Genomic DNA, 23,841 nt, shown 5'->3' with positions numbered 1-23,841 from the left:
AGTAAAGGACACATGGCATCAAATTTTCCTGGTGGCAGCAGGAGCTCAGACAGTTCCCAAAAAATTCTGGTCACTGAGGCAGCAAATCCCTGTTCTGAGTAGCACTGAGATAAACATTCTCATCACACAAGAAAAGTCATGCCTCTAGCCTGGGGGAGACATGGAGAGAGGCCAGGCTACATTTGGGAGTGTAGTGGGGCAGCTGCCAGAAGAGATCCTGCTGCAGCTGCACAGGGGATAATGGAAAATGCTTCTTTGCCCCAACACACTGGTTAGGATTTGCTTTAGAATTTGCCTGTTGGCAAACAGCAGGAGTAATTATGTTTACCATGGGCTACTAAATAGCGACTACCCTCAAAATACAAGGCCTTTTTAAAACCAAGTCTGGGCAGAGAGGAAGCTCCCTCTCCTGCCCACATGATTTGCTACACATTTCCAGTTTAAATGTCTCATATGAATGTACACTTTTACACAGTTATAATAATTTTTAATCATCTGAGATGGATTTAGTCCCACTTTTTAATATGTTCTTTATATTCTACATCCCTGTATAGATTGGTGGCAAATTGCTGCAGTTAGAAAATATGTTACCATAAATTTTGAGGCAGGGCAAAGAAGAGTTAGCAGCTCTTCAATGGGGTTATAAATACACACTTTTCTACGTGCTTTGAATATCATAAAAGGGTAGAACTAGTAATTTTGGCCAAGGGAAACTTTATAACAACTGGGAGACGTGTAAGCACTTCAGTATGCTTTGTTCAGTTCTGCCCTGATGCCCAAGTAATGTCCAGGCTCAAGTGTTTTACTGACTCAACTAACAGTTGTGGGGCTCTCTTTAATGAGAAAGATGGTGAGATGTTAGAGATGCCCCAAGAGGGAGCAGAAGGTGCAGGAGTCCCCCAGTGCAGAGCCATCACCCCGGGGTCCATTGGCTGAGCTGTACCAAGCAGACCAAATGCAGTGACATGTTGAACTGGCTGTGTTGCTTCTCCTTCTTGCCCTGTACTGTTACTGGTGGCTATTAAGGACCTTTATACAAATAGGTTTGTTATGGCATCCCATAACAAAGGCAAAGATACACTCAGTGCTGCCCACTGGCCTGAGCTATTCCAATGATTTTAGCTCTCCAGAAGGCTGAGCTGTGTGATCCTCCAAGTATTTGGTATTTGCTCAGTGGAAATATTCAACCCTTATATTCTAAGTGAAAAATCAGGGGAGGAAAAGATTTTATTTTTAATAACATTCTGTCAAACCTAAACACATATGGGAACACAACAGCTTTCTGGAACAAAGTTTTCTTTAGAAAACTGTTCATGCCCCAAAGGCCTGAACATAGATAAGAAGACCCTGATGATCATATCAGGGTAGCTGCCTGGGAGGAGGTAAGCCCAGTGTCTAATAGCAATTCAGCCCCCATATCCTAGGCAAGTAACCCAGCACTGTTAAGTCTTCTGGTATAGCTTCCATCTCCCAGCAGAAACCTTTAAAATACCCTGGTTTCTTATCTGCTTGGACTGGGAAAGCTTTCTGAAAACATCAGTGCTCCCACTCACCTTGTGTCAAAATGCCCAGAGATCATTAAGAAGCCATAGGAGGAGCCACTGGTCATCAAATTTATTGGGTTTTTGTTTGAATTTGTTGTGGGGGTTTTTTTGGTGTTTTTTTTTTTTGTTTTTTTTTAATTCTCACAGGACTATATTGAAAGAACATGACTGCACTTTATAGTCTAGAGACTTTTAAAGGACTGAAGCAGCAGCACAAGAAGAGAGAGTAGAACACTGAGGGGCAAAGAAAGTCCTTCTATCTCTGATGTTAAAATCCCATGTCTAAACAAAGCAGGAAAAATGTGGGAGTAGCTTGGGAAAAAGAGCCAATATAATTCAAACATTTTGCACTTTCTCAGATTGGTGAGCCCTACTTAGTTAACACTTCCACAGGGTGTTAACCAGCTCCAAAGATAATTGTTTCCTTCTGAAATGAGAAATGTTGCAGGGCAAATTTCTTTCACCTCCTGCCATATATCTCCACAGTTTGCTAATTTGGGGTGAAAGCAATGGCATAGCACACTACCAGTTCTTGTTGGGACCATAGATTGATCCTCATTAGGAGATAACAGGGACAAGATTTCCAGCTTGGTCTTTTGAGAAACACCCACTAAAGGAACTATTGAAGTTTTCATGCTAAAAGTGGTACAAGACAGCTTTCCAATAATGATTAGAATCAAGAGGTAAAAAGAGGTAAATACTTATATTAGCAGTTTATAACACAAAACCAGAGTGCCTCCTCTCATTTTCTCAAGTCCTTATCTCCTCAAATAGGGACTCTTGGAAAAAAAAATCAAATTAAGGTAGAAAGCCAGTGTAACTAAAACCACAGAAAAGTGATGAGATATTTGAAAAAAAAAATGTTGCAATGGATAAATAAAAATTTATAGGGATATTCAAATATTCATATTCTTCTAGTGCCATTGTTTCTAGAAAACTCCTCTGTGAAAGGAAAAGCTTCCCACAAAAGTGAGAAACCATTTCTCCTGAAACAGAACTGTGCAGGTAGCAATGCTTACGCATTTCAGCTAATGGAATATGTTTTAATTATCCAAACTCACCCACAAACTAAATTCTCCAAATTATAGATAATTTAGCAAGGTCATGAGAAGGCAGCCAGCTGAATTTCAGCTTTTTCTTTCCAAAACATAGGATACAATATGATAGAAGTATCTGTAAATATTTTTGGGTTTCATACAGAAAGGATCAGGAGTCATTAAGGGATATTTTAAACACACTAATACAATCTTTGGGTATTCTACAGAAAGATATTTTGCAGAGGTTCTTAGACGAGCAGTAGGATGCAGAAAATTGCCATCATACCAGGATCCTTAATTTGAACACAAACTCTTCACCTCTCTCTGGGTTTAATTCTATTTCTTTCCTCCACAACAGCATGGGTGAAAACTTCAAGTAGTGTATTCTCATCACAATATGAGATATCCACACTTTCTGATGATGCAGATTTGTGTGTGTAATGTGTTTGTACATATATATACATGAATACATGTGCATATACATACAGACAAATGTGCAACTGTGTCTTGTGTGTGTGTCAATTAGTATTTGTGCTTTTCCCTTCAGTTTAGGTGAAGTGCAAACTGAAGAAGTTGATAAGTCAAAGCACTGCACAATCACATACATTTTTCTTGCTGCTGCTAGAACACAGCCACAGCTGGAGCCTGTTTCTGCTGGGGACCCACCACTTACAGGCCTGTGGGATGCATGACTGAGGCCTGATAACTCACATCCACATGCCCAGTCAGGGCTCCAGACCCATCTGCTCACCCTCTGCCTTTTGGCTGCTGGGCGGTGGCAGGTGTTGTGCAAAGGCTGCTGGTTTGCTCATCTCTGAAGGAAACTACAAAAAAATCACATTAATATGAGAGATTTTATGGATCTGGTTTCTTCAGTGACCACAACGTTTTTTTTCATACCTCAAAAGAGATAATTTAACTCCCCAAGCAGTGTAGAATTAGTAACATTTTAATGGCATCATCCAACAAAGTATTAGGTATTTCTAAAAAATTTTGGACAGTATACCACTATCACTCTTCTCCAAAACTGTAATTGGAAGACAATATTCTATGTCAACCTAAATTGGCAAGCTCCTGTAAACAGCTTATGGCTGACACAAAACCCAAAAATAAAACAACATCTTCACAGTGAGTATAATAGTTCAGTGACTTTAATTTGGCATAGCTTGGGTGGATTGTGCTCTAATTCAGCTTATGCTTGGACCTAATCCATGAAGAACATGGTACATGGCAATTCTGAAATTTTACAATGTAGGCTCATTGTGAAATGAGCTATGGACTAGCACTGTACAGCCTTGCTGCTTCTTACTGGGACTAAACCCACAGATTTTTTGCCCTAATTTGCTCTGTAGTGTCCAATCAGATCCTCCATGTCAACTCTAGAATATTTTGAGCATTATGTCTATTTGTCTGACACTTTCTTTTTTTGCCTGGACCACATCTGGGTCTGTGAGGGAATGCTTTGCACTATGAGATAGAGGTTTAGGGTCTAGAGTCAAGCCATAGCAATACTGTCATAGAGCTGTTTATTTTCTGTTTAATTATTTTTATTTTTTAAAATTAATTTTGAGTTAATTTTACACTTGGCTGGCAAATGGGTTAAGGGAAATGACAGCTGCCAGACTGAAATATTTGCTATTGTGTCATGATGATAAGCACTGCAGTTGGTCATTCCACCACAACCCCAGTCAGCCCTGGAGACTGCCTTTATCAGGATCCAAAATGGAAAACCTTAAGATGCGTAATAGTCACAAGATGAATTTTGACAAATGTTTATATAAAGTACTCAGTCTGAAAAGATGAGCCACTCATTCCAGCACCCAACAGCTGAGACAATACAGCACATACTTTATTTCATATATGTTGAGGATGGGAGGTCCTCTTGCAATGCCCATACGGACACCATCACCATTCTAGAGGAATTGCCTACAAGCTCTACACCTTGTACATAAATTTAAATATGAGTTGCTAAAGATCAGGACACAGCACCACTTGTGACTTTTCCTTTGACATAAATGCCAAAATCTTAATTTCCTGAGTTTTCTGCCTCAGTAATGGTTCCTGTTCCAAATAGACTGACATCAATTATCCAAGTGCCCATCCTACTTCTGCTCAACAGTCTTCTGCTGCAGATGGTGCAAATGACCTGGCACATGCAAAATCCAGTATGTGACTCTGAAAGACTACCAAGGCAGAGCACAGACCAAATATAAGGTACAGTGGCAGAGCTCTCTGGAGGTCTTTGCCCATTTCCAGCATGTCTGACCTCAGACAGGGCTATCAGCTTTCCACTTCTACAGGAGCTGTGCATGCAAGTCTTTGCACCTCATGCCTGAATAATTTGGAAAGTCCAGACAGACTGCCTGAAAATAGGATTCCAGATGAAGAATCAGGCACATGGCCTGAAACAAATGTTAACTTGACATGGCACTCCTTTTCTCAAAGTGCTTTGGAACAATTTCTTGAGCAGAAAAAGTACAGAAATTGCTATCAAGGTAACATCACAATTACTATTTCATTTTAACTTGTCAGCAGCTTACTCCTTCAAATATTTAGAACTTTTGAGTAAACTCAACTAACAGTTCCTGTGAGACACTGTGACTAAAAATCACAGTGCTTGGCACACCAAAGCCCAATGCAATTTCCCTGATACTGATCACCTTCAGAAAACACAGGAGTTAAATTAAAAGGCTGAAATATTCCTGAGAGCCTCCAAGTTGCCCACGTCCCTTTGCAAGGCTCAGCACTGCAAATTCTATTTTCCTTTGGGTATTCACATATTTTCCCGAACACAGAGTTGAAGCGTGCTGCACAGCTCATAAAATATATTACAAACCAGAGTCATCCAAAGAGGAGAGGCGTCCTCTAATTGCACCCTTCTCCCTTTTGATAAATCTTCATCAGCACCAGCTTCACAGAGAGAAATTGTGAGGCCTGTACTGTGGGCATGTTCTTCAGTGGCGAAGTCTCAGTCACTCTTGGCTGAACTTCCTGATACTTAGGAATAGTCAGTACAGAGCAGGTACTGATAGCACAATAGAAAGGGAAAAAAGCAGCACCTACAGAGACTTCATAGCTACTGTCATCCATAGTCATTGTTAAGGCTCAGGAAAAACTCAGAAGAATGAGAGAAAAATCTATGTTGTTGTTCCCAGCACTACTTTTTACTTATATGCAATGCTGGAAGCTCACTTCAAAGTATTTCTGTAGGCACCAAAATAAAATTCTACTATATGTTTGTGAAAAGTTTCAAACTACAAAATATAAACATACCTTAAAAACAATATTCCCTCTACCATGAAAGATTCTAAACAGTACCTATATTTCTTCCATTTTTTTTTTTTTTTTTTAAGGTACACAGTTATACAAAGTAGGATTTTGCTGCCGGGAAATGAATTTTTCAGGATTAGTGAACATGTACTGGTCACAGTGTTTTTATTGATTTAAAATAGCAGTAAGAACCCTTTCTCTTTAGTTAAATTTGAAATAATAAGTTTTTTAGTAATTCTGACAGTGATTCCATTTTGCTTTCTGTTCTGTTGCATTATGCCTCCACACTCATCAGAGTTCTTTGGGCTGAGTTCCTGGTTATATTTCAGTGTTATATTTCTGATTACCATGCTTTAAGCAAAAGCAATAGGTTGTCCAATTTTAAAAAAAGTATATTTGAAGAGAGAGACAACAACAGGACAGCCACCGTATGGGCAACATAATGCATTTAACAGTTACAGTACTTATCATAAATGATATTATTGACTGATAACAAATAGACTATGTTTTAATTGATAGAACAAATAAAACCACTCTTCTGTCAAATTAAACTCTGGCAAATAAGTCCATCAGCCCTTTCAAAATACAACTTAGGAAGATTAAGGTTCATGTTCCAGATGGTCCAAAAATAACCACTAAAAGCTTCCAGTTATGCTTGAATTAAGAAGCCACTATACACATCTACAAATTTGACACACTATGAATTAAGCACACAATGATGGGGAAATGAAAAAAACAAGGATATGAAAACCAAATTGGTAATGTTCCTCTGACTTTAGATATCTAATTTTAACACTCAAATTATAAGGATAATTTCCCATGGCATCTTTTATTATCAGGAAAGCAGGAATTAGTCCCACCACTTTCTGTTTTCTGGAGGAGTCTGTTCTGTGCTCTCTTCAGAATCCCATCTGGTCTGGCAGCTTCATCTAACACTTAAATGTGAACAGCAGAAATGATCCCGTAAGGCTTACAAGAACCATCACTAACAATGACTGTTTCAGATCATTAAATGTGTTACTGGTGGCTATTAAGGACCTTTATATAAATAGGTTTGTTATGGCATCCCATAACTCTGCTCTGCATTGCTTGAGAAAGGGACACTGGATCCCCAAGGAATTTTTTTTCTTCTTTTTCCTCAAATAATTGAAAATATCAGATAATTATTAAAGGAATTTTCAGAGGTTTGGCAAGGGGATGGAGACCAGAAGAGACTATTACAAGCAGTTTTACAAGTCTTCCATTTCAATTCATGAACCAAAGCTGTTCATTTTTGACACTATTGCCACAGATCTACCATTCAGATTTACAAGAGAGAGAAATTAGGTGTTTGTATTTTATAAAACTACGGAGAGAGAAAAAGCAAGACTAACAATTTAGCATTCCCTACTATTGAAACTACAAAATATACCCAGCAGAATAGAAAAATAAGTACACAAATGAAATAGGACACCCATTTCTACAGTTGTGGTATGAAGCAGTCACCAGGGATAACGATTGATGCCTAAATAGCAGATACAAACTTCACTCTGAGCTATATCCCTGATACATTTTTCTGCAAGCCCACACCTGATGGTAGTCCACATGATAGTTCAAAAGCCAGATATTAGAGATCTGATTCCATCTGGACCAAGGCTTCTTAATTTGCACAGACAATTAGCAAGTCTTCCCAAGGCTGGTGTGAAACAATGGCAGCTGGTCAGGAAATAGATGCTTTCAAACTTAAACAACACAAGTTCTCCCTAGAAGGAAATAAAATGAGGAAAAAGCAATCAGAAAATTATCAAAAGGGAGACACAGCACATTTTGTACATTTTGAATAGTAATTTGAGAAATATTTAAAAGGAATACTTTCATATTTTGAAAAAAGCTTGGGTAAAGAACTGTCATGAAAGAAACATTTCAAACAGCCATATTTGTTTCAGGGGAGAGGGAAAAAGAAAGAGAAATAATCCACTGAGGAACACAACAGGAAATGACAGTAGTCTTAAAAATGAAGTCCCTTTCCAAAACATGTCAAGGAAAAGACAACTAGAGAAGATATTAGTTGGAAACAACTCCTAGGAGGGAGCCAGGGAGTCACAAAGATTCATCTTTCTGCAGGAAGAAGACAAAAAACAAGCAGAGAAACTCAAGCATAGTAAACTGCTAAATTAGAAATGTATTTATTAATGTGTCTGGTCTGAATGAAAAAAGGCATGAAATAGCAAGTGAAGTGAAGACAATGCACCAAACCATAGACATTTCTGACTATGTAAAGCCTGCAACATAACATTCATTTCTTATCTTGAAGTCCAGAACAACTTAGCAAGAATATGAAAACTTTACCACAAAGTCTGATAGATGTTTTAGGATACAGAACAAATACAAACAGTATTTGATCTGGTCACATTGTCATACTTTTGGTTCAGGCTTCCTGAGGAGTCAAACCAGCATGTTTTAACAACTTGGAATAATTAAACACTTCCAATTTGGAGATTGTTCTGTAGATTAGGGTGACACAAATGTTGATGTGAGCTGGGAGACAGAGTTAAGTGACCACAGACCTCAGGGCCGGCACAGATGTGACAGTGGGATCAGCTCTTCTTGACTTCTGTTTTGTACAAGTGTGATCAACACAGCAAAGAGCAGTTTGGGAGAAATTTTTAATGAATCACATTCTTTTCTCCTTAACAAAAACTAAAAGAATGTTTCCCTGTTTATGAACATCCTGCTAAACAACTCCTGCTGCCAAGCTACTCCCTTTAGCACTATCACTGATAAGACTTTCAGACTGAGGAAGAATATGAGCATAATGGACAAAGCTGAAACCATCCCCTTTTAAAGGTAAGAGATTTTTTATTTTTGCCATGGTCTTATATAGCATTCAGAATGTAGAGACTGAAAAAAAAAATGGTTCCAAAAAGTTGCTCAAATTAACGGATGATTTTTCCGCTGCTTCCTTATGCAAAGTATACAGGGAAAATAATCCTTCCGCTCACTACTAAGCAAGGTGCTGCATACCATGGTTCTGTTTTTAGAGCTTTGAACATTACAATGGACAGCCAACAGATAACCAGCAGTCAAATGAACTGTGCTTTGTTTTGAAAAGATCTTATACTATCATCAGAAGAAAATAATATTTTAAGGAAGGCAACCACAAAGACACTCATAAAAATATAAATAGAAGAGAACACCATGCAAAAGAAGGTTTAAAGACCCCAAATTAGTTATCCGAAGAACAAGAGAAATAGGTATGTTTCTTTTGTGAGGCATTAGAGAATTTTCCTGCAACAGCCACTATTGCTTTTTTCCCATTCAGAAGTGCAAGAATGTCACCATGAAAAGAGCAGCAGTGGAATTTAAATTTAAAGAGAATGAGAACATTGCTTCCAGCTATTCACACTCATAATCTGTGAAATTTATGGCCTGAGAAGACAGCATTGAAATTAGCCATTTCTTCTTTAAATTGAGCTGAGAGTTCTAGGGCCTATGTAAAAACTTTATGCTTTTTTAATATTAAAATACAGGCAATCAAGAATCATAGTTGAAGACATGACAAGAGCAAAAGTTGTAAGACTTTTTTCTTCCTTGATTTATAAGAATTATCCCTTCGCAAAACCAACACTGAGCACAAGTGGAAGATTTTTGTCTTTTTTCTGCAAACTTCTTTTTTTTTTTTTTGCCCTACTGTGATATTATATTCTTACTTTTTGTTATTTACGACAACAATAAATCCAGGCCAAAAAAAGAAAAAAAAAGCTCCACAAGCTCAGGAGACATTAAATGAAAAAGTATTGAGCTTCGCATGTCACAACTGAAATGCACATGGTTCCACGACCTAGCAAAATCAAGCTGGGAAGCAGAATGATCAATTTTATAGGGCACTGAAAAACTGCATTTGCTAAATTAGCCAAGGCTGTTGAAGCCAGATAGCTTTGAAAGAAGAAATTAATTCATTCTGATTACAAAAAGATGAAGCAATTTCCGAGCTCTATACAGCCTATTATTGCTAAATTTTGACTGAATTCTCAGTTGCAATGAAAAACTATAAGCAAAACCCTGTTGCTCTCATAGCTGTCAATTAAAATTTCAGAAATCAGAAGTTTCTGCTTGGTTTCAAACATAATTTGTATGTACATAATGAGTATAAGTAGTACTTCAAATGAATTTTTCCTAAATATGTAGTGGAAGAAGGGAAATATGTGACTTGGACAGGTTTTAATGAAAAAAAATTAAAGATGAAACCATAGCTGTACTCTCATGTCAGTCAGAATGCAAGAGTTTAGCAAGAGTTTAATTGAAGTTACCAAGTCCTGGAAGAGAAAAATTAAGAATAAAGAAAGAACACAGAAAGAAAGGGGACGAGCTGAAACTTAACTAGGAGCTTTCAAGTTAGACTGTGACAGCATTGTGACAAAATAAAAACCTGTGAGAAAAAAACAAAGGCAGCTCAGCAAAATTGTGGGTCATTCCATCCCAAGATGCCATGGAGTTTTACTCTTCCACATTTGACTGGAAGATGTTCGGCCATTGAGAGAAAACAGCAGAACAGTAAACATAAAATCTCCACCCAAAAATGATGGTCCCAGCTCGTTACTGTATATATTAATAAGAGATAATTGCTGTATCCTCCATGTGGTTTATGTGTAGTTTGTCTTGGCGCAACAGAAAATGCCTTCACAGGAGTGACCCCAGGAGCTGAGTGTTAAAGCAAATGGAGTAGGAAGCTGTGCTATAGTTAAGAAATTAAATTAGTTTTTGTCATCAACAGCTGCCTTAGCAGTTTCTTTTGTATTCTACTCTTGAGTTTCGGTGCTTTGTACAAATAGCATCATGATGGCGGTCCAAGTTTGTGAAAGGTGGTGTTGAGCCTGCTGCCAAGGACATTTGCATACAAGTACATTTGGCAACTAGTTTCACTCCAGCTAACACTTATGCAACACAATTTGGTTTATTATTATCAAAAATTGTAATGAGCCTCCTCCTTACTCCCCCCACCACACCACACCCCCTTCCAAAAAAGAAGCTGGTTATTAAAAATGAAAAAAAAAAAAGATCACCGAGTAACAAAACTATAAAGCTTAGTGAGCCATATAGTCCCTAGAATCAAGAACCATAAATAGTTCAAAAATTCTAGTTTTCCTAATGGTTGGATATTGAATGAGTAGAAGCTGAGGGAGAAAAGCCAGAAATTATCAACCTTTAGACAATTTCTAAAAAATTTTTCCTATAAACATAATATGGAAAGTATCTTTTTACCTTTTAAGGTCTATGCTGACTTGATCTACCGTTGTATTCTGCATCCAAAGCTGCTATTTCTGAGAAAAAAAATATTAAAAATAAGGTCAGGTAAGCCAACATGTATGGTTTGCAAAATGTTATCTATTCACAAAGTTGTCATTTGCAGCAGAGTGTTTTCTAAGTCACCTTTACCAGTGAAAATGAAATTAAACTATAAATTAACTAACAAACATCTGCAGATCTGGAAACCTTCCAATAAGGCAGAAAAAGCAAAACTCAGAAGCCCTAAGAATTCAAGGTTTGGGAGCAGTTGTACGTTTCTTCCCTCGAGGTAAGACACCTAAAGAAAGACAGACACTGCTCTTCTGTTCAGGTCTCAGTATCTCAGGAAGACAGTCATGGTCTCCTGAAAGCCACTTCAGCCCTGGACTGAGCTTCTTGACTCCTCAGCAGCACCCATGTGATACCTTGTGATGCCTTTTGCTCCACACACACATTTACAAATATTTGAGAAAAAAAAGACAGTGTTCTTTGGCAACTCAACACAAGAAAATTTTCCACTATTTTGTCTAAAAAATGTGTATCTTTAATCTGAGGGTGGTCAAATCGTCTAAGTCTTGCATTTGGGACTGGGGAAGATTGTTTTGGTTTTGGTCAGGAACAGCAGTAAAAGAGTCTTTTGTTTCCCTGTTTTCTAGGTCAGGCAAACAAGCGCTGCAATTGCTGTGGTTAACTGCTGTCTCAAGCTGGTTTATTTTAGGTATTCCAAGACAGCAGGGCTAGTCTCATGTAATTAAGCAAAGAAACTGGAAGTCCTTCTTTGTGCCAAACTTACTGCTTCTTCACATCTCCTGGCTGAGTAAAGAAAGCTCTCAGAAATCACATCTTCTCCTCTCTCTCTCCAGCATGCTGCCATCCTTAGCTTTTCTCAGCTGGTTCCCTCTGCAAGTCCTTCAGTGAGAAGGCAGCACTATAGGTTTTTTGGTTTTTGTTTTTTTCAAACAAACAAGCCCAACTTCTCTCCCAGAACACTAGGGAGCCCTTTTGCTTTGCTGCATTCTTGAAGTTTACCAAATCATAAAGCAGAAGAAAAGCCTCTCATTTAAAAAGCCATAGATTTTGCCATAGTACTTTCTATTAAAACATACTTTGTGTGTAGAAGTCCTGAAAAAATCTGAAGTTCCCTAGTAAAAAAATTACCTGGTTTCTGCTCATTGGAAACCCTGTGACAGGGTATGTATTAACAGGATTCTAGAGGGCTCAGAACAGCCCCTCACAAGAACTAAGAGAGATAAGCTTTACAGCTGACTCTGAGGTTATCATCAAGCTTTTAACACTAAATTAACTCTAATAACTAATTAAGTAATTAACTGCAGCTCAGGTTATTAGTCCCACCGTCAGAATGTTTCAAAGTGGACTGTACCTTGCTAGTTTCACTCTGAGTGTACAAGCATTACAGAAATATATCATTATTAAGAACCGTGAGTTGCTCTGACTGTGGGGCTCCAGATATATCTGTGAATATCTGGTATTCACAGATAACAGAATTATCTATGACAGGCCTAGATTTTTCCTCTTTTTGTTAAGTGCTTTCTTAAGAACTATGCTAATAGAATGTCAAGACACACTTCTCTCCATGAACAGCTTATGTTCTCAGAGAGCACAGTAGTCAGACAATTGATAAACTCTGGCCAGCTCTTCCCATCAACTGCCTTTCACAATTAAAAAGCCCACACACACCACCAGGAAAAAAAACCCAAAACCAACAAAACACCTGACCAACCAACAAAACCAAACAAAACCCAAAAACCTAAACAAACAAACAAGAAAACAAAACACCCCAGAAGAAAATAATATATAGTTAGGAAACTTTGACCATTTTTTCTTGCATATTTCCAACTTGTAACAAAGTCAGACTATGGATACATTCACAGAATTCCCAGAATGACTAGGTTGGAAGAGACCCTCAAGATCATTGAGTCCAACCCATGCCCCAACACCTCAACTAAACCATTGCACCGAGTGCCACATCCAGTCTTTTTAAACACATCCAGGACAGGTGACTCTACCATCTCCCTGAGCAGACCATTACAGTACTTTATCATTCCTTCTGTAAAAAACTTTTTCCTAATATCCAAGCTGGATTTCCCTTGACACAGCTTAGGACTTTGTCCTCTCATTCTGTCAGTTGTTGCCTGGAGAGAGAGACCAACCCCCCCGACTATACCCACCTTCCCACCAGGAAGTTGTAGAGAGTGATAAGGTCACCTCTGAGTCTCCTTTTCTCCAGGCTAAACAATTTGATCTCCTTGAGTGACTGCTTATCAGGAAAACAATAAAGGAAGTAATTTAGAGAACAGTATTAATCAATCCTTCATAAATCTGATTGCACTCACTGTTTGTTTTGAGATAACAGGCAACTTAGAAAACCTGTATTTTTTTCCTTCATTCATACAGCTTCCTACTTCATCAACCAATGGCTTCAATATTTGATACATTTATTTTAAATCTACAGCAACATCAACAGCTGCCTATTAATTTGGCAGATAAATCCTTACCTAAGAAAGACTTTCACTTTTCTCTGTTGTTTGTTTCTTCTTTTGTAAACTGGCAGTGTTATCACTGATACAGTAGTTACTGGCTGACATACCATCAGCCACTGAAACAGAAACATTCTCTTGTTTCAGTTCTTTCATATTCCTTCAGTTTTCATACAAAGAACTCAGAGCAGCAAATTGAGAAATACTGAAACAGCAGCAGAACTGCTAAAAGAACTGAGGTCTTTACTTTTTCCTCTTAGAATAATGATGATATGGTTAATAAAGCTCTTCATCCAATAATAAAGTCAAAACTAACATTGCTAATAGTAATCTCAGAAATATGTACTAAAGCAATACTTATAACCTCTGAATAATTTTAATCTTTTGTAAATATTTTTATCTTTTTAAAAATCTGTTTAAAAATTGTTACAGCGCATTTGATCTTTGGCCTTTAATCTTCAATGCTTAAATAGAAATAGTCATCTTCAGTAACTAAGTAAAATGGAATGTTAGACAAGGTGAAACTCAAAGAAAAAAGTTTCAAACTATATTTTTAATTTTATTTTCTTCCTGTTTGTGCAAGTGCACTCATCTTTGTTTTCTCTAATAAGAGAAATTATTTTTGCCTAGTTGCTTATTGTCATGGTTTGACCCTGGCACAACGCCAGTGCCCCCATGAGAATACCCTCTCCCTGGTGTCTGCTGTGAGATGTGACCAGGAATAAGCAAAGCAGGCTCCTGCTTAGAAATAAAGAAAACTTTATTAACTAAACTACAAGAAAAGAAGAGAAAAAAACCACAAGGAAAATGAAAACCTTACAAAAGCATTTTCCTCCTCCCCCCCCTTCAAATTTCCCAATGCAATACATTCCCCCAAATCACTAACTCTCAGTCCGGCACCACCCTTTAGAATATTCAATCTTCAGTTCTTCAAGAGGAGAGGACTCCTTCTTGCACCATAGGCTTCCCCTGGAAACACGCTGAAACCTCGTGTGCTTCCATGTCACTCAGCACCGCCCGGAAAGTCCTTTTGCCATCGTGACACCTTTCCTTCCATGCCCAGTGCTCTCACCACTGTGCATGGACCAGAGCTGCTTTTAGGGTTGTCTTTTAAGGATGCCTTGTCTCACTCCAAAAAAGGCACAGTCTCTCCTTTGGGACATCTGTCCCCCACAAATTTTTCCCCCCCTGGGGCCAAGGGGTACCCACACTGAACCCTCCTGGTTCTGAGGCACTGCCTCCCCCTAAATGCATTTTTTGTGTCACAGGAAAAAAAATGGTTCAGTCTATGGCCACACAAGAAAAGTCCAACCAAAAGGCCACTCCATCATCTCTTCCCCCACTCAAGAGTCTTCTCCACTTCCCTCATGGCCCATTCCCTCTTATCTCATATCTCTCTTCTCATTCAGCTCCAGGAGGATCAGCATTTGCAAGGTCTCAATCATGCAGGAAAAGGGTTAAAATTTTCAGTCTCTGCCTGTCCCAGAGCTCCAGAACTCCCACGCTGCCCTGCCGGGCACCTTCTCGCCGCACTCCCCCACCTTCTCCTGGGCCAGCCTCTATCAAATTCAGACGCCGGCTCTCTCTCTCTCTCTCTCTCCTGTGGGGGCCGGGGGGTTGGAATGGCTGCCCGATGTCTCTTGGTGCTCCTCCATCCTTCCATCCTCGAGGGCCTCCTCACCCCCATCTCTGTCCAGGCCCAGGCCTACCGCAGGGCTGACCCTCCCCTGCCCAGCAGCAGCGGATGAACAGGGGAGGGAGACGCGACCTCTTCACCTCGAAGTCCCAAGAGAGCCTCCCAGGGCCGAAGCTCTGGTTTTTAACCCCTGTGTGTTCTCGGAGGTGTGTCCAAACCTCACTGGCTACATCAGGTGCCAATATTAAAATCTGAGCACCCATGGGTTTGACCACAGCATCCCAGAATTCCCATTTCCTGGTCAAACCAGCACACTTGAGTCTTCTGTAATATAAACCCCAGATTTTTGATATTAATTTGTTTCCAGTCTCTTCATGCAGAGATTTGGTTGCATTACTCTGCTCCTTTGGTAGGCCAAGTAAAAGCACAGTTCTTACAATCATCATCACACTTATCTTTCAAAAAATCCCAATGCTTTAATGTGAGGAGAACAACCTCAGGCCAGCACTCCTTCCTATCCTTTTCTGAGGTATGTGAGAGAGGGAGTCTTGGGAAGTTTAAGAAACAGTGTGAGAAGTGAGAAACAGTTTAAGAAGCAGCACTGTGTTGTCAACTTCACAGAGTCAAAACAACTATTTAGCTACTTCTGATTTTCCAAAAGCCCGATAAGTACATCCTCAACAGTTTCCCAGTGTTTTCTGCAAGTAGCCTTCATACATTCATATACCCCTGCTGCCAACTTCCAACAAAGGGGCTACATTCTAGCGCCTGGAACACTGAGAAAAAAATTGCTGCTTATGAAGTAGCTGCAGCTTTAACAAGACAGCAGACAAGTATCTTCTGCCCTTGCTACACTTTGTACTCCTTGTTTTGACAGCTTTTTAGGAAAAACTCTCACTGCCTTCCCAGACTTCTTTACTGACTTCTATTTCATGAACTTTTTACATACATTGTATTCTGTGTTGCAACGAGTAAGTAAGAAGAAAGCAGAAGCATTATAACTCGCTTCATTTCTTTATGTGCAAAGCTGAAGGACATTTCTACAGAACAGACTTGAGGCCTGATTCAGCAACTTCAGGTACTTAATTTCATCTAAGAAATACATATTCCCATCATTGCCAATTTCACAGAAGAAGAAAAATAAAAACAAACAAAATAATCTCTGGTCTTCTATGCAACAAAAAAGTTTCAGAAATTAGGTAAACAGTAAGGTATAATGTATTGTGAAACAGTCTTCTGGAGCAAAAGAGAGAAGAATGTTGGAAACATTCTACTTCAGTGAAAAAAGCGACAATAGCACTAGGAAGATTTATTGCAGTCTGAATACTGAGAAGCCTACATGACCCCAATAGTTTTCTATTATCAATTTTTATCATTCAAGTGTTTCAAGCTACTTCATAATAGAATTGTCCAAGTTCTACAGTTGACATGACAAGTAGCTTTGCAGGTGTTGACATTAAACTTGGTATATTCTATAACTTCTTTTTCTCCTCTAAACACATCATTTCAAGTATGTGCTGTCTTCAGAAAAAGAGGAAAACAATGCTCTTTTTAGACACAGAGGAAGCAGTTGCCCTTGAGATACTTCTCAAACGTAGCTGGAGTTCTTGGAGTCCACAGGGATACACTTAGGATAATGGGTTCTGCTGGGAAATACAGACATTTTAATGGTCCCAGAAAGGCTTTGCAAGTTCATGTTGGCTTTTATGAAGGCAGATTATATGTTTTTAATTTATGGTGGTTTTGCTGTGGTTCTTCAGCAGAGAAAGCCCTTCCCCACCATCCAGCATGTTTGTGTACCCATGCTTAAACTACATTTTCAAATTGGTGCTATATTAGTTGTCATAAGACTACTGAATTGATGGTATGGGAAATTAAGTGACTGGAAAATGAAACAAATTGTTCACTAATTTTTACTGTTGTAAACTGCTTATTTAAATTGTTTCATATATCACAAATCATAGCTTCCCACCAGAGAACATAAAGCATTCCACATGACGAAGAATTTAGGTTTAAAAAGGAAGAAAAAAATTAGATTCATCAGCTATGCCTAAGATTTTCAGTCAGTGGCCCTTAAATTTTAAGACTTTGCAACTGAATGCCTGCACCTCAAATGCTGGTTATTGTCAGAATTTACAAGCTTGCACCTTTATTGTTTTCTCTGCAGACACCCTGTCTGTGATTGATTTAACTGCACTGACCTCCCAGCTGTGACAACTGCCTGTTCCACTGTCACCTGCTAACACCAGTCACATATTTAGCTGAATCCCCTAACTGCATACTGATGGTACATATCTAATAAGTTATTCTGCCTGGATTTAGGCAAGACATCAGAGATTTTGTGTCCTAATAACATTCCCTTAAGCCATCCAACTACTGTGCCTTTTAAGTTGTTTACTAATGAAGAAAAATGAGCTTGCCTAGGCAGAACAATGACAGTAGTTGGCAGATACATTGCTCACACAGATGACCCTATTCAATTTTAAAATAAAATAAATCTATGCTGGGTTTTTTATATATGACTTATTAAATTACTGATATGGAATTTGTCTGCCCCAGATTGCAGGGCACCGCTAATGCATTGAGCTGCAGACACTACGTAGCCTTAAAAAAACCCAAACAAAAAAGGTTTACATTAAAATTAACATGAGGAAGAGACAGGTTCAGATAAAATGAGAGATGAGGGGGAAAATACAAAAAAGTCTTGTATAAGTGCTTTCTGAGAACCCAATATGCTATCAATTGCAATGATTTCCAAAGCAGCTGATGACTGGAAAGACAGCTATGACACATTAAAGCTATTAATTTAGAAGGTGGAATCACAATGCTTCAGAAATTGCGGTATCCAAAGAGGTTTTGTTGAACCTCCATAACTAGATGCACTCAGGAACATCCTGTGAAAATGTTGTAGTTATTGCTGATTAGACCCATAAAAACTAATAGTTTGAGGCTAAACATTTTTCAGCTAGAATTGGGAATTTAGGAAGTCATAGAGTCATTTTACAGAAAGATTTGGGTTTGAAGGGACCTTGAATTCATCTAGTTCCCAATTCCCTGTTTAGACTGGGTTGCTCAGGGCTTCATCCTATCTGGTCTGAAATGTTTCCAGGAATGAGACATCCAAAACTTCTCTGGGCAACTGGTTCCACTTTCTCACTTCCCTCACAGTTAGGACCTTCTTTCTAAAATCTTACCTAAATCTTGTCTTTAAGTTTAAAACCATTCCCTTTTGTCCTATTATTGTCTGCCCATAAAAAAATTGCTTTCATTCTTTTTTGTAAAAGCTCTTAACATAAAGGCTGCTCTAAGCTCTCCCCAGAATCTTCTCCATGACTGAGCAGCCACAACTTTCTCAGCCTTTCTTCATAGGAGAGATGTTCCAGTCTTCTCATCGTCTTCATGGCCCTCCTCTGGACTTTCTCCAGCAGGTCCATGTCCTTCCTGTGCTGGGGACCCCATAGCTGGATGCAATCTCCAGGTTGTCTCACAAGGACAGAGCAGAGGGGCAGAATCATCTCCCTTGTCCTGCTGCCCACTGTTCTTTGGATGAAGCACAGGAGTGTTTGGTCTTCTGGGCTTCAAGCGCACATTGCTGGCTCAGGTCCAGCTTTTCATCCATGAGAACCCCCAAGTCCTCTTCAGAAGGGCTGCTCTCAAATGACTTCATCTCTCAGTCTGGTCTCATGTCTGGGCTTGCCCTGACGCGGGTGCAGTACCTTGCACTTGGACTTCTTGAACTTCATAAGAGCCTTGCTTATGTTTACTGTTTCTTGTGGAAGGTGCAACATGCTGCTCTTAGGGTCAACAAAAAGAGACCTTGCAAACTTATATGCAACCAGAATTCTAATCCAGTTCAGGGGGAGCTGACAAATAATAATTAGTATGAGCTTGCAAAACAGTGCTAAAACTATTTAGCATCTCACTTCCAGGTAGAGTGGACATTTGGTCCAATCCTTACCAACACATGTGTCTTTCCTTACAGCAGCTCCAAGGACAGAAGGTCAGAATGCAGTCAGTGAAGGTCTATATGACACAAAGATTCATTTAGGAAAAGCTGTGCAAAATAACAAAGTGAAAAGAAGCCCTACCAGAAAACCCTTGAAAAATACCAGCATCCCGAACACATAAAGGCACAAAACATGGATTTTGCTGAATTCTTCAGACTTTTTTTTACATTTCTAACAAAAGTCAATGAATGCTGTTGTTCATTGAATTATAACAGAATGTTCTGTAGTAATGAAATTAGAGAGACTAAGAAATAAAACACCTATTGCTCAATCTGTCAAGTAATTATCATTTACTTCCTTTTAGACCAGTTAAACATCATGAGCCATCCCATTTGCATGGCTGCAATAACTCAGTTTTTGCCTTGCAGCTCCTTGACAGTAGACAAAATGGCATCCAGGTGGAAAAATAATATATGGAAAACAAAACACTTCACTTGTAATAATTTTTAAAATTATGTTCTACATGTATTTTGCCAGGTCAGCGAGCAGCCAGTCTTTAGTGAAAATTTCCTCTTTCTGTGTAACAAAAAGATATTTAATTCTCTAGTCTTCAGATATTTGATTTGTTGAGGACTTTTTTCATCAAGTAAGCCCTAGTTAGATTCTGGTCCAGACTTCCCATGCTCCCCAGATTTTTTCCCTCTCCTGGGAATTTATTGTGTGCACAGACACTCTGATGTATAAAATAATCCATTGTTCTTCATATTCTGCTAGCAAAAATACAGAATGTTTATAAATAACTAGCATATTTCATGGATAAAATGCAAATCACCATACTAGTCAGAAAAATACTTTAATGTGGCCTGCAGTGCTAATCCTACCCAGTGATTGCTCCCACCTCTATCCCTATCAGTTTCAGGGCAGGTTCTTAAAGCAGCACTTGAATAGCACTGTAGGTACAACATACCAACAGCATAAGTCTGAATAGAGTCAAGGAAGTGCCAAGACACTCTGCAGTTTCTCCATTTCCTAACAGCAAAAATGTGAATAATTCACCTAATCCCAGTTTCCCATCATTTGGTCTCACATGTACATTGCAAAAAAACATGCAGAGAGGTCCCAGATGCTTGTGCTAAGGGCAACTATAAAAGTTTGAGCACTCAGTTTTTATAGAACAAGATGAGACAATTGGACAACTTCAGACTGGAGAAAGACAAATTCTGCTACATGAATGACCAGAGAGTTGGGGCTCAAGCACACCCTGTGGCTCTAAACTGAAATTGCAGCTGAAATCTGCAACCAATCGCAGTCACACAAAACACAAAAGTCAAACAGATTCCGAGCTTGCAACCAGAACCTCAGGCACAGGAGTGCAGCATGAACACAAAGATCAAGATCCAAAACATAATGGCAAGATGTTTTGTCCACATCCAGTAATACATGATTTAGCTGCACCACATTGTGCTCAGTTAAAAGAGAAAATATTTGGTTTTTTTCAAAATGATGGATAATTTTTAAAATGCAGTTGCATGTTTTTAAGCAAAAAACTAGAATGAATCTCAGACTCCATCTTCTGCTCACTTATCTCCAATGTTTTAGATGATCATTAACAAGAAACACTTCTCTTACCTCCTCCCTGAGGTAACAGTTAATTCTGAGACACTAATATATCTAACTAAATACCAGTCCAAGAAATATTGATATTCGGACACAAGACAGTCAAGCAGAAGATAAAATGTTTTAAACTATAGAAACATATGTAGAATGGAAGACTTTTGATTCAGCTTTTGGTAGCTGCCACATGCAATTGCTGCATGTTAACACCAATCTACTCGCTGTTAGTCTAGATTTCACTAGCCTATGTCCTAACAAACTAAATGCTACCTGATATAACACTTGATTGCAAAAACCATTGTCTTTTTACAAATGGGGGCTTAGATCTGTGAACAGATCTATTATCATATTCAGTGTAAGTTTCTTTACACATTCACGTGGTTTCTGAAATAAGACTGAATTTTCTGTCTCATCCACCAACACATGCCCAGTGGGAATCAGTAATATTACTTCAAGCCTTGCTGTCTTAGTAACAAAAAGGAACTTACTCGTGCTGTTTCATTTTCATTTCATTACAGAGGCCAGTCTGAGGAGAAAAAACATGCATTTCCAGCCACTTGGGTACAGCAGCCTGCCTGCAGCTTTGCATACGTGCAGACAAAGGTGTCAAGCAGGGTTTTAAGAAATAAATAAGGAAAACTAATGATTATGCTACCAGGGTTTCCAGACAGCTCTAATTTCAACGCTACCACACTCCTTGTATTTTTTGTTCTGTCAGTAGCACTATCCTCAGAAGCTGCTCTGGCTATCAAGCAAAATATTAAAATAGACATGGTGGAACACACTGAATCTTAGCTTTTACTCAATAAATGGTCCAACTGGCTTAGTAGGTATGAAAAAAACCAATTGTGTGCTATACAGAGAAGACAGATGATGACAGGAAAGCCAGAAAGAGAAATCAAGTGTCCTTCTTAAGAGCTGCTTGATAACAACTCAATTTTTAATCAATAACTTCCTTTTTGTGGCTAATATAGAGTTTAAATGAGCTTCAGACAAAGCTAAATAGACTTTTCTTAATTGGCATCCAAATTTGTTCTCTGTCTCCTGCATTCTTTTCTAAGCTAAAACCTGTGTTTCTTTGTGACAGCCTGACTGGGAACTTCACTGTTCTGTTTTCAAATGAGTGCAAACTTGTGCCCTCCCAAGACTCACTTATATTACTTTACAGTTTTAGACCATTCTTGCATTACAGCCACAAATCCCAAAGCAAGAAATCTTCCCTCGTGGAAGTTCTGCTGCCTTAAAGAAAGTGGCCATAAAAGTTACTCTGATAGGCTGAGTTTAGTGGGAAAAATTAAATAGAAAAAACATTGGTCTAACTAAAAAGGAAAAGTATGAGAGAAGAAATGAAAATTTTTTTCTGACACTGCCAAACTGCTCTTTTTCTTTCTGAAAGACACAGCCAAATAGAGTATATTGCTTTGTTTACAGGATGTATTTTATATATTCATTTATATTAATTTCTTGTACCAGGGATGTCTTCTGCACATTAAACAATTCCACATGCAGGAAGACTCTCTGCATTTACCTGGTGTAGAAAAAACAATAAACAATACCTTAAAATATAAATTCCATTTATTCACAAATTAGACCTGTAGTTCAAACACACTTTTAAAAATTTAATCTTTAATTGAATTGTGGAGATACAGTGGTCAGTACCCAGAATGAAGACTGTCAAAACAGAGCCTAAGCAGTGATAGAGTTCTCTGTGTGATTCCCATTTACTCTGAAAACCCATTCCAATTGAAAATACAGCATCAGCAAAAGTCAGGGTCAGTGCTTAAAATCTCCATATTCAGCTCTGGGACTGTATTAAAAAGCAAACAGCTCCTTATAAGTTTTATATTTTTAAATACTATTCACTCCCATATGTCCTTTTCTTTCAATAGCAGATGCAAAAGCCTAGTTTTTGAAAGATCTCAATGTCATATCTAATGGCTAATTAGACAATTCACAGTTTCTTACAACGCCTTTCCCTTCTCTCCATTCTCTCTGAACAGGCCGATAGCTCTTGTCCAGGAAGACCATCCATTTTCACAGTGACAGATATTGATTTTAATTAAAGTATCAGAAAGAAGCTGAAAATATTAAGCTCTATTCTTTCATGTTCCAGGAATCAAAATAAATGATACTGAGAATTTACACAGACAGAGCCTCATATTTATGCCTGTGTCCAAAGCTACAGCCAGTCTGCACAAGAGATGCCAAGAGAGTACTCCAAGAGACTTAATTAGTATAGAAAGCTGATTTGATGATAAGTGCAACATGTAATAGTCTTGGCACAGCAACTGACCAGGAGAAGTGAGTCCCTATTGCAGTGAAAAACTTGATGGGCAGCAGTAGTCATTTGATTTGTTTATATAACCAAGCAAGCTGTTTTATCCCTTTGTTTTTCCCCCCTATTGCTTATTCCATGCCAGCAAAGAAAGAGAGTGTTTGGGTTAACATCCAGCGACTCACAATTAGAACTTGAAATGCTTGCCAACTGCATAAATCTCAGGAGCCATGAAAAGGGAAAAGGGTTTTTCCTACAATAAGAGACCCAGGCACACATACGTACACAGTACAGTCTGCTCCTAAGCTATGTATTCTTGTGTGCATATCCCCAAGTTTCAGAAAAATATTTCAATTGCAGACTTGGGAGAAGTAAGAAGGTTCAGAAAGGCTGTGTGGCATGTAAACTTGCAAAACATGATTTTGTTGAGGGTATGGTATTTTTCTGGCCTATCAGAAACAGCATCTTATAATACAGCTTTGCTGCCCTGCAAGAACGGATAAAATCATGTTCACAAGGCACATGGCAGGCCATTGGGTAAGTGTCAGATACAAAGGATTGCTACTCTAATGATTAAAAAAAATCTATTCATCTCTCAACCTCCACCTGATCAATGAGCTAAATTGGTTTTAAATGTGATTGCACTGTATTTTAAAATAAGCTGACTAAGGACAGTCTCATGCAGTCTATCTTCAGACTTTTAAACATTTCATATCTCCACTGTTATATGGATAGATTAACAGAAATTTTTCTGT

At 38.6% G+C, this 23,841-nt stretch overlaps 1 long non-coding RNA gene across 4 annotated transcripts in view; it reads right to left on the bottom strand.

The window, feature by feature from the left end:
• The window catches only part of LOC113459977 (uncharacterized), a 180,898-nt gene that overhangs the window by 5,710 nt on the left and 151,347 nt on the right, over window positions 1–23,841 (bottom strand). For 2 of the 4 annotated variants that reach the window (XR_003381587.2, XR_012579167.1), the window contains 2 exons: window positions 11,093–11,151; window positions 3,922–7,593 (listed from right to left, as the gene is read on the bottom strand). This is a non-coding gene — a long non-coding RNA (uncharacterized LOC113459977). Of the gene's footprint in view, window positions 1–3,921; window positions 7,594–11,092; window positions 11,152–13,305; window positions 13,392–23,841 lie in introns of those variants that run through there. The other 2 variants (XR_003381586.2, XR_012579168.1) reach the window with 2 other exon arrangements.

Source organism: Zonotrichia albicollis, chromosome 2 (genome assembly GCF_047830755.1).
Source record: "Zonotrichia albicollis isolate bZonAlb1 chromosome 2, bZonAlb1.hap1, whole genome shotgun sequence".
NCBI classification, from domain to species: Eukaryota; Metazoa; Chordata; class Aves; order Passeriformes; family Passerellidae; genus Zonotrichia; species Zonotrichia albicollis.
This window is presented reverse-complemented; position numbering and strand designations above follow the sequence as displayed.